Genomic DNA, 14,971 nt, shown 5'->3' with positions numbered 1-14,971 from the left:
TATAAAAGTACCAAGCGAAGCAAGTACGGAATATATGCGGAATATGAATCGCTCAACGAACCAAAGAGCGGCTCAGTGACAAAATTAGTAAAGTAAAGACCACAAATATTACAACATTATATTCTACCACAAAATAATTCTCTATACAAAAAAGGTACACAACGAATCGATTTTTCACAACGATAAGAGTCAACAGAACCAATCAAGACCAGACGAGACTCTCATAAGACAACGATATCAGAGGGATCAAATCAGCGACTTCAATCTATGTTACAGAGTATAGTTATCAAGAAAAATTGCTCTTTTCATGAAAAGTATGGTAATGATACTCTTATAACACATTGTATATCTGGCAGTCGGATGTGCCCGTGGCCATCGGAAATGTAAAGACGACGCTTTTAGAAAGTGATAGCGCCATCGCGTATTAAAAACGCGTTAGAAGAAGGACGGTTTCGCTATCCAAGGCGAATCGAAAAGTGTGCGTGTTGCGAGAATCAGAGTTGATCGAGACGTCGAAGCATAGAGTCGTTAGAATTGAGTTGCGAGTGTTGTCGAGTGTTAGAGTTGCTAGTGAGAGAGAGAGAGAGAGAGAGAGAGAGAGAGTTACCAAATAGTTGTCAAGTTATTTGTTGTAAATACGAGCGTTGCATTTAGTTTTCCTGTTAATCAAACATCGTTTCTCTGTCTAACTAATATCTGTATTTTCAATCCATTATTAATATATTCCGATATTACAAGTGGGGGCTCGTCCGGGATTGAATAAGACAGAGAAACGATACGATTTAACGGAGCTATTTCTGCGGGAGTAGAAAAGAATAGAATAAAATGGCAAACGTTGAAGACGAACGATTGTCGGGTGAAGAGGATTTGACGCTGGAGGAGCTGAGGAGTAAGCTCGCACAGATGAATCTGCCTATATCCGGTGCGAGATCAGTGCTGGTTGCCAGGTTGAACAGAGCGTGCAAACCTGGTCGATCTACTCCTAAGGATTCGAAGCGTGGCGAAGAACCAACAAACCAGCGAGATCTAAGAAGCAAGCAGAGAGCCGAACGCAGTCAAGAGGGAGAGGAAGACCTCGAGAAGCTGAGGACGAAAGAGCTGAGAGCGCGTCTCGTTAGCTTGGGGTTGAAGGTAACGGGAAGAAAATCCGAACTACGCGCGCGGCTACAGGCGGCCCTAGAAGGAGACGATGTATCGTCGGAAGAAGAGAGCTCCGACGAAAGTGAAGGCGAGGACGATAAACAAGGCGCGCGAGAATACAGGAGAGGCACGCGAGCGGTGTATCAGGACCGCGATGAGTAGCAGCAGAAGGTATGCGTCGGTTCGATGTTGAGTCTTAAAGACGTGGAAGACTCATTAGAGAAATTCAGCGGGGATGATCTGCTGAGGGTAAATCAGTGGGTGGAAGACTTCGAGGAAATGGCAGAAGTGTGGGGTTGGTCAGACGCCCACATGGTGGCCTATGCTAAGAAATTACTCGCAGGCTCCGCTCAGGCCTTCGTACGACAAAAACGATGCGCGAAGTCCTGGGCAAAGCTAAAAAAGGCGTTGAGGAATGAGTTTGAAAATGTAGTAAGCGACCAACAGATACATGGCGAGTTATCCCATAGAAAGAAGAAAGCAGATGAGAGTCTGCAACAATATATGTATCACATGTGCGGGATTGCAAAACAAGGAAGGGTTGATACGCAATCCTTGATAGACTACATTATTCAAGGCATTCCCGACGAGGTCGCGAACAAGACTGTGCTATACGGAGCCAGGAATATCGAGCAATTAAAAGAGCGTTTCAGGCGCTACGAAGCGATAAAAAGAGATATGGAGATGAGGACGAAATTTGAGGAGCCGAAGAGTAACAGGGTAAAGCCGGTGGCGAAGCTGTCCGAAACCGAGAGGAACAAGGAACCCGGTCGATCTGGAGATGCGAGGAAGACGCGATGCTACAATTGCTTCAAATGTAGGGAGTACGGACACATCGCATCAAGTTGCGACAATTTGGGTGAGCCCTCAAAAAAAGTTTACAGCGTGTTTCGGTCGTTACAAACAAGGCGTGGTAAGGATGTTAAGATGGAAAATTTCAAATTGAGCGCGTTGATAGACACCGGTAGTGAGCTGACTCTAATGCGAGCAGATCAGCATGTGAAAATCGGAGCGCCCAGATTAAGTCGGGAAATCGTTGGATTTGGCGGTGTCGGTTCCGGAAGGAATTTTACGCTCGGGAAATTTTCCACGAACATTATTATAGACAATGAGTCGTACTGTATAACCATACACGTAGTTCCAGACACAGTGATGCAACATTCGCTTATTATTGGCGCAGACTTTTTGGACACTGTTGAAATAAGTATAAAAGGGGGAGAATCTTTTATTAGTAGAATAAAGGACGAAAATCCCGATGAGTGTCCGGAAGTCCTCAAGATAGATGTAGAGACACAGGCGAGTGAGATAGATTTGTCACACGTTAAGGACATGCAACATAGGCTAAAAAGAGATTTGAAGAGAACCAAAGCATTGCTAAGAGACGCTCAAACGATGCTGGAGAGATCGAAAGGTGACTCGACGGGTAAAGCAGCTTTACGACAGCTGAAGAACCAGTTAGAAGATGCAGAATGCGCTAGAGCAGTTGCAGTTAAAGCGAAACAGGCACTGGAGCAAGAACCGAATGAGACGCTGGCTTCGTTGCAGGAAGTACTGCGGCAACGTTCCGAAGCAGAAGATCGTGTTAATGTAGCTAGTCGCGAACGAACTGAGCTACTGTCGCAATTGGAAGAAAATAAAGAAGAGTTAGCAGAAGTTTTGAAGAAGTATCGGGCAGCTGTGCAGCAAGTGTCGGAGGAACGGAGAATAGTGGCAAGACACGTGGTGATTGGTAAAGTGGACCACGAGATGGTGTCCTCGTCGGATTCTTGCGGCCAGCAGGAGGACTTAGCGAACATCACGAGGAGGAAGAATCTGGCTAAACAACAGCAACAGGATGTTGTTGATGATATTTGCGAATTTACTGAGAAGGATAGCGTTGCGGGTGCGAGGGTTGTTTCAAGTTTTCGGATAGACTCGAAGAGAGTGAATGCAAGGCGAACGAAAAGACAAGGGAAGTCGCACGTGCGGAATCCCTCCAATAATATCGATATACAGAGGATGTGGATGACGAGGACGACGATGGGATTGTCGAGGACACGATGAACGTGAAGACCTTCGAAAAAGAAGAGATCATAGTCTCGGTAGATGGTAAGTTGTTAACGTCTTCCATGTACGAACCGAGCCTACGAAAATGTCACGATGCTGCCACGACGATCAAAGCCCCTGACAAGAGTGAAATGGGTAAACAAACAACGGAGAGGAAGATAGAGGAAGAGCGAAAGAGGAGCAGTAGCATCGAGGACGAACAGGCCGCGGTGTTCCAAGAGGAACGAGATCAGCTGCGTGCGGACGCAAAGAGACGGATTGAGGAGATCCAAATCCGAAACAAGCGGGCGTATAACAGGAGACGCAAGAAGGCGACAGCATACAGGACGGGAGATCTAGTGGCAATCGAGAGGATGCAGAGGGGTCCCGGGCTAAAGCTGCATCCGAAGTTTCTTGGACCGTATCGGGTGATAAAAGTCCTGCGAAATGACCGATGCATAGTGCAGCGAGAGGGGGAGCACGAAGGGCCACGTACAACTTCCACGGCAGCCGATCACATGAAATGGTGGAATGCTGACGATAGTGATGTAAGTGCGAGCGGCGATGATGAGCACATCTGAGGGCAGATGTGATTGTCAGGAAAGGCCGATTGTAATATCGTAGAATAGCTTTGATTGGAGATCGGCTGAAAATAGAAAAACCGTGTACGTCGTGTTTCTGTGGTTCGTTTACATTTAAGAGTGCCTACGTGACTAAAGGCACGTAGTTGGTAGTTCTTACATAGGTATGAGGGAAACAATAGACAACGTTAGAAGAAGGACGGTTTCGCTATTCAAGGCGAATCGAAAAGTGTGCGTGTTGCGAGAATCAGAGTTGATCGAGACGTCGAAGCATAGAGTCGTTAGAATTGAGTTGCGAGTGTTGTCGAGTGTTAGAGTTGCTAATGAGAGAGAGAGAGAGAGAGAGAGAGAGTTACCAAATAGTTGTCAAGTTATTTGTTGTAAATACGAGCGTTGCATTTAGTTTTCCTGTTAATCAAACATCGTTTCTCTGTCTAACTAATATCTGTATTTTCAATCCATTATTAATAAATTATAATTAATCGAACAAAATTACACCTTTAATATATTCCGATATTACATTACCGTGATGTAATATTTATCATGCTTATTTTGTACGTAAAACGAATCGTTGGAATATTCCCGAAGCTAACGAAGCATTTCCCAAAAGTTAAACCGAAGAGATTAACGCGAATAGTTAAGTGAAATTTTTCCATTAACTTGCTGACCAACCGGCAAATAAAAAATCATAAAAATTGTTTCAATGTGTTGAGGTCACGCATAACTTCTTTTTTCATTGACGATTACCAAACAGGTAAAATTTCGAAATTGTACGAAGGCCACGTGACCAGATCGTATTGGAATTTGAAGTGCATGGAAAAAGACAACTCGAAGTACAAACCTTGAGCTGTACTACTCGAAGTACAAACGTGAACTAATGGATGCAGAAAAGCAATTAACGCCAAACATCCGAACAGCATCTTGGAGCCCGTCATTGTTCTGAAATAAAAGAAGTGACGAATTAAAAAGACGCAGGACTAATAATAATAAAGGAAACTTAGTTCGTATTATAAATTGAATTTACATCAGAAAAGAAGCACGATCAAGCGAAACAGATCGTAGAAATGACAAATATCATCGATATACGTTTCAGTGTAATTTCACTTTTGAAAATTATTTAGTTTAATACGATCGTATTCATCGCTCCGAAACTTTCATTGTGCTGCAATTTGTGCTGCGTCTTTTTAATTTCTCTATCTTTCTGTGTTTTCGGAAAAATTACTTGAAAGATTAAGAATTGCTTGCCTTATTTTATTTTCGATTAGTTAGGATTTGATTATTCCAGGTAAGGTTTATTATTTATAACAGGTTTTATCACTTGTTTATTATTTAGGAGTTTGTTATTTTAGGATTAGTACCTTTTAGGATTTCTTATCCTTCGAGTTTCTGTTTCAGATATCTAGGTCTATTTCAAGATGTTTTATTACATTAGGATTATTTATTCGATTAAGATAATTTAAGAGTTTCACAATGTACAAAGAAATAATCGCGTGAAATTTAGATTTATGCTTTAAACGTATTAAACACGCGGTAATTTCAATGTCTATAGCCTCGAACGTGTTCTGATTAGTTGTGTCATTGTCTGTGACATTGAAATCACAAAAATCCATTGCAAGTGTGCTGTCATGCAATGTGGATGTAATTGGGTTTTTTGGGGTTAGGTTGGGGTTAGGTTGTATCATCTGATTTGTACAGTACTATTTTAACGCAAGGACAGGAAAGTTATTATATATTTCCCGTCCATTATTTGAATCGTTGTGAAGTGTAACGAATTATATTCGATTCGAGGAGATGTTAATGAATTACCCATTTCATATGTAATTACATGGAAATAAAAATCATTGCAAAAGTAATTGATCTAATGACAACGGAATTTCCAATATTTTTTTGTTTCGTCACCTCTTTTTCGTAATATATCTTTTATAGGTACGTGATTTATTAATCGTTCGAATGGAAATAATTATTCGTATAATATTCAAACGATTCTAGCCATAAAATAAATTAAAACGATACCTGTCAATGATATGCAATCTGCGTATGACGTCAACCTCGATCTATGCTTATACAAGAAATTTTATCAATCAATGACTAGATATACAATAATCAAATATTATAAAATTTCCTGAAAACCTTTAGGTGTTAATATCTTTAATATTTGCAAGTTATTGTTTAGCGCTAATTAGTTAGAATGTAACAAGTGGTGTACCAGAATTGAGATAATTAAGCCACACGAACAATCTTATTTAGATCTTTTTAATTTTTTAATTCTCTTTTGCTCTAATACTTCGTAAAATTAATCTTCATTAGCTACTACACTTCATAGAATAACAAGAGATAATTTTTCTTATATAACGTTTCATTCATAAAATCTATCATTAAAGTATATCTTCATAAAAATATCATTCCATACTAACGGTATATTTGGTGTCATAAGAGATAACAGTTACCAGTGATGACATATGTAACTTTATAAAGATATCTCGTTTTATTATATATTAAAAGAATGTACTCATTGCTGCTATATTTCAGATGAAAAAAAGGCGGCAACGATTTTACAGTAAAATCGTTCGTTTACAACTGATTCATTTACATTTCATGATAATACTGTGCATTCTGAATATGCTATGATTTGGTTTAAAATAATAAATAGTCCATTCTTGCATACTATTGCTCCAGCTTTACTTGTATTTTCGATATTGGTATAAATAGAAAGACAATTAATGTCGTTCGAGTCTATTTTCGGATCATTTATATTACGTTTAATCCATATAGTTATCATATGAGACATAGTATCGTAAAATTTGGAAGAATAAAACGTTCGTACAGGAAGTACATTTTATAAGAACTCCAACAAATCTGCGTGTGCACCTAAAATACAAACTGATAGTGATAGTGATTGTTCATAAGTTTATATACATTATCTAATGTCAATCGAAGGTATCAATTCTTTTTCTCCATAAGAGTACTTTTTCATTTATATGTGTTCAAAAATACATGTGTTCAACCGTGAAGCATATGTCACCTACAACGAAAAAGAGTTTTCCTATACTTAATATTTCCTTTATATACCTATGAAAGTCTATTCTTCGCGTAGTATGAAATTATGAATAAATCTGGAATATTGTTCAATCTGAAAAGAAAAATAACTTATTGACATCATTCATTGATACGAGATTCAGAATGTTTGTTTTGTCTTGCAGAAAAAGAAGGCAGCCCTCCCTTTCTTTTAATGTGAAATAGAAAGCGAAAATTTGAAAACAGATTTTTTGGAAATTTACTTGCAAATATCGTTTTCAATATCGTGATTTTCTTCCCAATGGTACTGTACTTTCAAATTTTCCAGTATCCCTCTAAAAACAAAAAGTCGAACCTCGTTATTGTTAACGTAGGTATTACAAGGAAGCGAAGTATTAGAAAGCAGCTCCTTTTTATTATGGATTTCTCTATAATCATGTAAATAAGAAATTCCGGAAATTTTTTCCTCAAGAATTTAATTCTTGTGTTTTGATTGATAATTATTACACTGCATACTAACTTTTCGCATACTGTTCGCGTCTAACAGTTTCCTAATAATAACTACTTCAAAATTACATATGTTCTTGCACGAATTCAAAAGTACGTATGATACAATTACAATTGATTCTAAAATAATAATTATTTAAAGATATTAAGATACTAATTAAACGTTTCACTGTATTTCAAAATCTGGAACAACAAATTTTTATTTATAAAAAATGAAACTGTCTTTATATATTCTTTGTCACGATGCTATTTCTTATTACCGTGTCGACATTTTTTAAAATTCATTTTGTTATCTCTACGCAATATGAAAATTCATATACTGCTTAATATTTTTTACATATTATCCATCCACCGCATGATATCTCCTGAAAAATCAAAATATTAATGTTATATTATTACAATGCTTCTTAAATTTCAATTTTTGACAAATTTGAAATCCAATATATTTTGCACAATTATTATTTATCAAAAAATTCCAAGTTAGTAACTTTCTTTTCAAATGGCAAATAACATATACTTTGACTTACCTGTAAGTTTTTGTTCCTAATCATCATTTCCTCTTATAGAACATCATTATTGTTCTTATAATTACTACCAGTGTCATAGATATTGTAGTGGCTACAACTGAATTAATAGAAAATGATAAATAACTGTGTATAACACTAACACATAATTGTGTATAACAATGACACATAACTTTTACTTACATATCTGTCGATAAGGGATTACTTACTGTGATATCCTGTTGATGTTTCTTAAGGCACTTGATTAGGTGCGATACGGTATCATTCCTTATGGTATACTGTAGATAAGTATTTTAGAAAATAACAAGAATAAATCTAAATTATTCAGAGGTTCCAGTTTCGGCTTAGACATAAATACAGGACCATTTGCAAAGAAGAAAGGGTGCGTTTCTACAGCCTCGTTATAGTAACCATGAATACCAATCTCTGAATTACTGGTTACTAAACATAAATATCCTATAAAATTTAATATATTTCTTTAATTTTTAATACATACATGAGTTAGTAGTTCTAAATTATGAATCATCCTACCTGTGATATTACGCTTTTCCTTATAATATCATCACTCGAGTGAACAACATTAAGATCATGTAAACCATGTCATCCTATCTTACTGTGAAGATACTTAGTTATGTTATCTAACATTATAAAAATATCATCAAATTCAAGTCCTTTTATTCACATCACATGGCCACGACGATCTGGTTCTTCGTTATATAATGTTCTAAAATTTGTCGTATATATAGGATGTACAAACCGTGATATCAAGGTATCAGTTCTTCCTTCCCAAGGGACAGTTTCATTAAAATTCTGATAGAATTAAAAATTAATTATTAATATTCTAACAATCATATATGTTAAATACGTTATAGTCAACGATATATACCTGAGCGAATGTAGGGGTGATTCCTTGATAATTATAAATGTCATCAGCCCACATCATTGTGCCACTTCTTTGTACTCCAGCCTCTAGATTAACAGCCTAAACAAACATACGAAATTTTATAGAAGCTGTACAAAATATAGTATATATGCGCAATATTGAAGCGTTCAAGGGGATATAAAGGTAATGTACATCACATACACGTGTACTCTCATGCAACAAAATACAATTAGATTTAATAGTATAAGCTCTTTTATTCATCATAATAGATTGGAAATTTAAGTGTCTTACGAGGGTGAGTAAAAAGTTACCCGCTCTGTCGGTGTAGAATTTATTTTAAGCAATTGTCAAAAAAGACATACATCATTTTTTGACATAATCACTCGATTTCTGTATACACTTTGTCCATTTGCCGAAGGACCTTTGTATTTTCTCATTAAAAAATGTTTTGGGCTGAGCTGCGAACCACGAATGCATCGTCGTCTTCACCTTTTCATCAGCTTTTTCGGCATCCATCTCGCACAAACTTTTTAAAATCCAAATCTGTCGTGCACTATTGCATAAGCAGAGCCGTGGCTGATTTGCAAATGATTTGCCACATTATCCAGTGTCACTCGTCTATTCCATAGAGCATAAGTTCATGAGCACGTTCAATGTTGTCATCGTGGATGTGGACGGGCGTCCAGCTGTTTTTTCATAACACTCGTGCGATCTTCTTTGAACTTTTGTGCCCATTCAAACACACTTCGTGACAAAACACTTTCTCCATAATGTGCATTAAATCTTTGATAAATATAGGCATCAAACATAACCTCCGACCACAAGAAACGAATCACAGCATCCTGCACTGTTTTCCTGCAAATCACCATTGCAAAGCGCCATTACTCGCGCAACGGTCACAAACGAATTGACGTAACACAAAGAAACCTGCGCAGCAGCACTGAACAGATATTGACGTCATACGAAGAGTGCAGATGGATCAATACGGTCGACAGAAGTTTTAACTATCTGGAGTGCGGATAAATTTTTACTGAGAGTCGTATAGGAATCTATAATCTGTAAGTACACCTTTGGCTGAATGGAAATTTCTCTTACATATAGTCAAAAATGCTGAAACTGTGTATTGAATTGGAAAGTGATAAAAAATAAGTGAAGTTTCGAGGTTGCATGTGATTGCATGAGTACACAGGACGTTTTTAGCGAATAAAAAATAATTTTGAAAGACACGAGACTTATCTTGTATTTTATGCACTCTCTGTGTCCGAATTTCCAGAAGCTCTCTATCTTATGAAGTGTTTTAGATTAGCCGGAAAATTTTGTACGTACGTACAAGAAGTATACGATCTAAGTGGAATATTCCATTATTCTCTTGATACAACAGAAACGAAATTTACAGAACTTCTCAGAAAGTTGGTTTATTATTACCAAATTTATAGAATTAATATACGTTTATCATCTTTACATACCTAAGTCGTGGAGGTTTATCGTGCGTAAAAAATTAGTGTCGTTTCAAAGTTACATTTCGTACATTTTAAGCCTATAATTTGTAACGTACAAAACAATGTAAATTTGAGCTGTTTCTTATCTCCACAATAAGAAAATCCAACTTTACGTTTTTTACACAATGATATTTATGGAACAGTAATATCATATTATTGCATCGCTTGGAGAATGAAGTCAAGGTACGATGTGACCCTAGTGTAAACGCTGGGATACCCAGCTGTGCCGCACTTATAAGCATAAGACACAATACCTATTAAATACGAGGTTAATTCATGTTGTATCAGCAGTGGTCCGCCGCGGTCAGCCTGAAAGGATCGTTAAATTTTTAATCAAAGATACTGAAATATATCGATCGAATTGTATTGAAATTATACTTATATACAGTAATAATCTTCTATTGATTTGTGTATTGAAATACTCCAATTTATAACGTACATGTTATATGTATTTTGAGCAAAACTAAGATTAGAAGGAAATTAGATTAAATACCATAACGAGGTGTGAGAAGTGGGCAAAACTATTAAATTGTGTTTATCTATTATTTTTAATGTTTAAGACGTCGATTTGGTGTTAATTCGAATCGACGTGTCTTCAGATACCGTATAGTTTGTAGTAACTCTGTAACTTAATTACCGTACAAGAATCCTCTCCACCCTGAGCATGTTCGGCGCATATTATACCATCAGTGATATCAGGTGCATTAGGAAATTTGGAATAAGCTATTTTGCATTCGGCGTTCTTAATCACTGGCATTTGTACTTCCATTAATGCATTACGTCGTGGTCGTCCTACGAAGAAAATAAGAAAGATATTTAAGACTGGAACTATTTAATTTTATTATAAAATTGATATCACTTACTATATCTTAATGCTCCCCATCCAGCAACAAGGGGGTTATAGCCGACGAAGTTGCTCTTTCGTAGGGGCTCTTTCGTACAAATGGGATATACGTACCCTGAAAAATAAAAAAATAAATGAAAATGCAGGAAACGAATGACCAAAAGTATGAGAAAGAATTATACACGCTTTATGACACAATATATGTGTACAGTAAGAAATTTCAGGATATGATACTTCAGTAATACTCAATAGCATATATATATATATATATATTTGAGGACTTACTCGAAAATGGCACCTCCTCCACCAATCTAAGAATGACAATATTATGATTGTGTATGTTTTCTATTCCATCCATATGTGCACAATGTGCTGCGGTCAAAACATGCCTAGCCGATATCAGGGAACCTCCGCACTTCCATAGTGGTTTGTCTGGGTTTCGGGGATTACGAAAACCTAATGCAGCGATCCATGGCCAAGCGCCTAAAATGCAATAGTCATAGTTGTGAATATACATAATTTTTTCTCACATAACAGGTAACAACGATTATTACCTATTCGATATTCGATCATACAGCAGACGATAAGTACATACGTACAAATACTCTGAAATAGAGATTTGATAAAGACAGAAATTAAATTTTTATTCCAGTGGAATACAAATTATTAAATAATTCTATATAATTTCTATTTGAACTATACTGAACTATAAAGTTCAAACGTGTAATTTCTGCCCTAACAGTTTTTGTTCTCTATCCATGTTATTACTCCTATATCAATTTTTTATTTCAAGCAAAAAGATACTCTTCCTAACATGAAGTAAAAGAAAGAAATAATTCAAGTTAATAAGTAAAGTTACTACCGATAAAATCATAGCATTATTATTTAGTCTAATTGAAATGTACATTGATGTGCTGTTTAATGCCTTTAAAGTTCATTCTTTGCAGTAAATGGCTTATTATTAATCGGAAAGAAAGACATAAAACGTACCAAGTTCAGCTGGTTTACCATCGACCACCCTGGTATGAGAGACGTTGCTAAAACCACAGTATGGTGGTCGCAAAGCCTTATACTTATACACAGTTTTTATTAAAATTTCTCTCTTCTCTTTGTTTGGATCGTTCGGACAGCAAACGATCGTAACATTGCCCTGGTATCTGCACACTGATCGTCTATAAAAATCGGTGGCTGTACGGTACTGTATCTGCCATATTTCTTGCAGAGGTTTACATTTTCTGTAGTCAAGGCACCTGCCTTCTTGATTGTCCGGTGTGGTACATTCTGGATCAAACAATTTTAAAACATTTATACAGTTCAAAGATGCGTAAGAAAGCGACACCGATTACTCAACTTTCGAAGTAAAAAGCCGATCAAGTCCACCGGATTGCCCTACAGACACGTATTAATCCGTAAGAGTGAGTCATCATGTTGATAATAATTATCTAAAGAAACTTTTCACGTGAAAATATAAAATTTTAATTGATTAGATATTGTGTTAGCCATACTTAAGAAAGAAAATGAAAATGAATGAAATGAAAGAAAAGGACTACCTTCAACCTCATTTTTTAAATAAACACTTTGTCAGTTTTTCGGTAAATAAATTCTTAGGAATTCAGGACAGTTTTTAGTGAATCATTTTGTTTCGACCGTTCGCGGAGAGACGCGATCGCGAGATAGCACGTCAACGAGAGTTGTAAGTTCCCATTACGATTAAATAATCGACGCCACGAACTGATCGATCCCCTTATTTCGATTATGATAATAAGGGTAGTTCAATGAAATTCCACAGAATTAACACAAATAAATTAATGTTTATTTCAACAACTTATTAACTAGAAAGATATAAATGGAACAAAAAAAATGTAACTGCGTTTTGGTTGATAAGTAATGCGCGACATACCACATGTGTTGACGGTTCGACTTCTCGAAAAGTTCTGAACGCCTTTCGATTTTTTTCGTTTTTTCTGGAAGGCGACCCCCACTACGTTCGGATCACGCCACATTCTTTTACTGCGAGGTAAAATACGGGCCACGAGTCGACGTTTCTGGAAGTCGCCCTGCTTAATGAACCATGTTTGTTTGCCGGGCAGACGCGACGATCCGTCTGCGACATTATAGTGCCGCGATCGATAGTTAAGAATATGACCTATTGTAAGCCGCATGGCGTAACATTCTCCCCCCGTTGAGAGGGTACCGATCAAACTAGCGAGGTGTGGTTGAAGTTCCCATCTTATTTCGTCTCGGTGGCTAGTTGTTCGGGTTTCTCGAGATCGGGTTGAATTGGCAGTGGGACAAGCCTTTTGACGCCCCGATCCAAAATGCTCTTTGCCGTCTGAACTGTAGCTGTCCGGATGACACCATCGGCGCCTGGTTGAACCTTGATAACTCGGCCCAGAGGCCAATGCATGGAGGGAACGTTGTCCTCTCTGAGGATGACGATTGTGCCCTTTTGGATGCTGTGTCCACCCTTGCTCCATTTATTGCGGTTGGTTAGCTCGTTCAAATACTCCTTATGCCAGCGGTTCCAAAAATGTTGTTTAAGCTGTTGGATATGCTGCCATTTGGAGAGTCGGTTCGATGGAATGTCTCTGAAATCTCGATCACGTAAGCACATTAATGAATCGCCAATGAGGAAATGTCCGGGAGTGAGGGCTAGGAGATCATTTGGATCGGTGGAGATAGGAGTTAGCGGGCGGGAATTGAGGACTGCTTCTATTTCTATGATAAGAGTATTACGGTGTTAAGCTCATATGTTTCTGTTTCTCCACTCGCGCTGCGCCATAATATCCTTTGATATTTCCGATCCTCTGGTCGTACGAGGAATTGCCGATACATTTTCTCGATGTCGCCAGTGAGTACGTACTGATGAGCGCGGAATCTAATTAATATACAAAATAAATTGTGAATTGATTCGAGAATATAGGATTTCCCCATTTTCATGATTATCGTGATTTTTGTATAAATATATTTTTTAAGATACTAATAATTAGGTACTTATAAATTAGTATTATCAATTATTTTGCATTTATAATTCCGCCTCTAGTATAAGTGTTAATTGAAAACTAACTTTATGTTTCAAAAAGTACTAGCAAAGTCGTTGAGTAACAAGCCACTGATGCTAACACAAATAGCATTGTCGTAATTAAATATTTCTAAATATTCATTTTTCATTTTGAACCTGTAGAAACAATTTATTATATATACTATTAGCTAAGTAATTGCATATTTAATTAAGTCGAAATATAAAACTTAGTTATTTTAATAATTTAAAAAATAAAAAACTGACAAACATTTCAATTTAATTTATGGTTGGAACAAAAGACAGTTATTCTTCATTAATTGAAATATTGCAATGCAGAGTACTTTCCAAAATACGCCGAGAGTATTCCTGATGGTGAAACGAGCGTTGCTTCATCGAACGCAGCTAAAGAAAACAACATCTATGTAGTTGGTGGTACGATGCCTGAAATAGAGGGCGCTAAATTGTACAATACCTGTACTATTTGAGGTCCCGATGGAACTTTGATAGCAAAACACCGAAAGGTAAGTAATATATTCCTTTATGGCTTTGAATTTGAAAATATTGGGGTGAAGAAAGTGACTCTATCTAGGAATAATTTAGGAATATACATATGTACATACGTATACTATAACCAATTCTATAATTTACGGTTTATAAAATACGTTATGATACGGGAAACGCCCATTTTTGTTGTAATGTGTTTGTTGTTGTATAAATTTTTCACATACTTAAAATATTATTATACTTATTTTTTCTCCTTTTTAAACATTATTAAATGATAAGATTTTTTAATAAAAGAAAGTGATAAAAACGCTGTCAGTTATTAAATAAAAAATAATTAAAGTTTAGGAGTTGGTAACTTTGATATTAAATTACAAAAGTTGCAGCAATAGAATTAGCGACCACATTTTTATGTTATTAGGTACATCTA

The sequence above is a fragment of the Bombus huntii genome, unplaced genomic scaffold (assembly GCF_024542735.1).
Source record: "Bombus huntii isolate Logan2020A unplaced genomic scaffold, iyBomHunt1.1 ctg00000136.1, whole genome shotgun sequence".
Lineage (NCBI taxonomy): Eukaryota > Metazoa > Arthropoda > Insecta > Hymenoptera > Apidae > Bombus > Bombus huntii.
Note: the sequence above shows the minus strand (reverse complement) of the source record.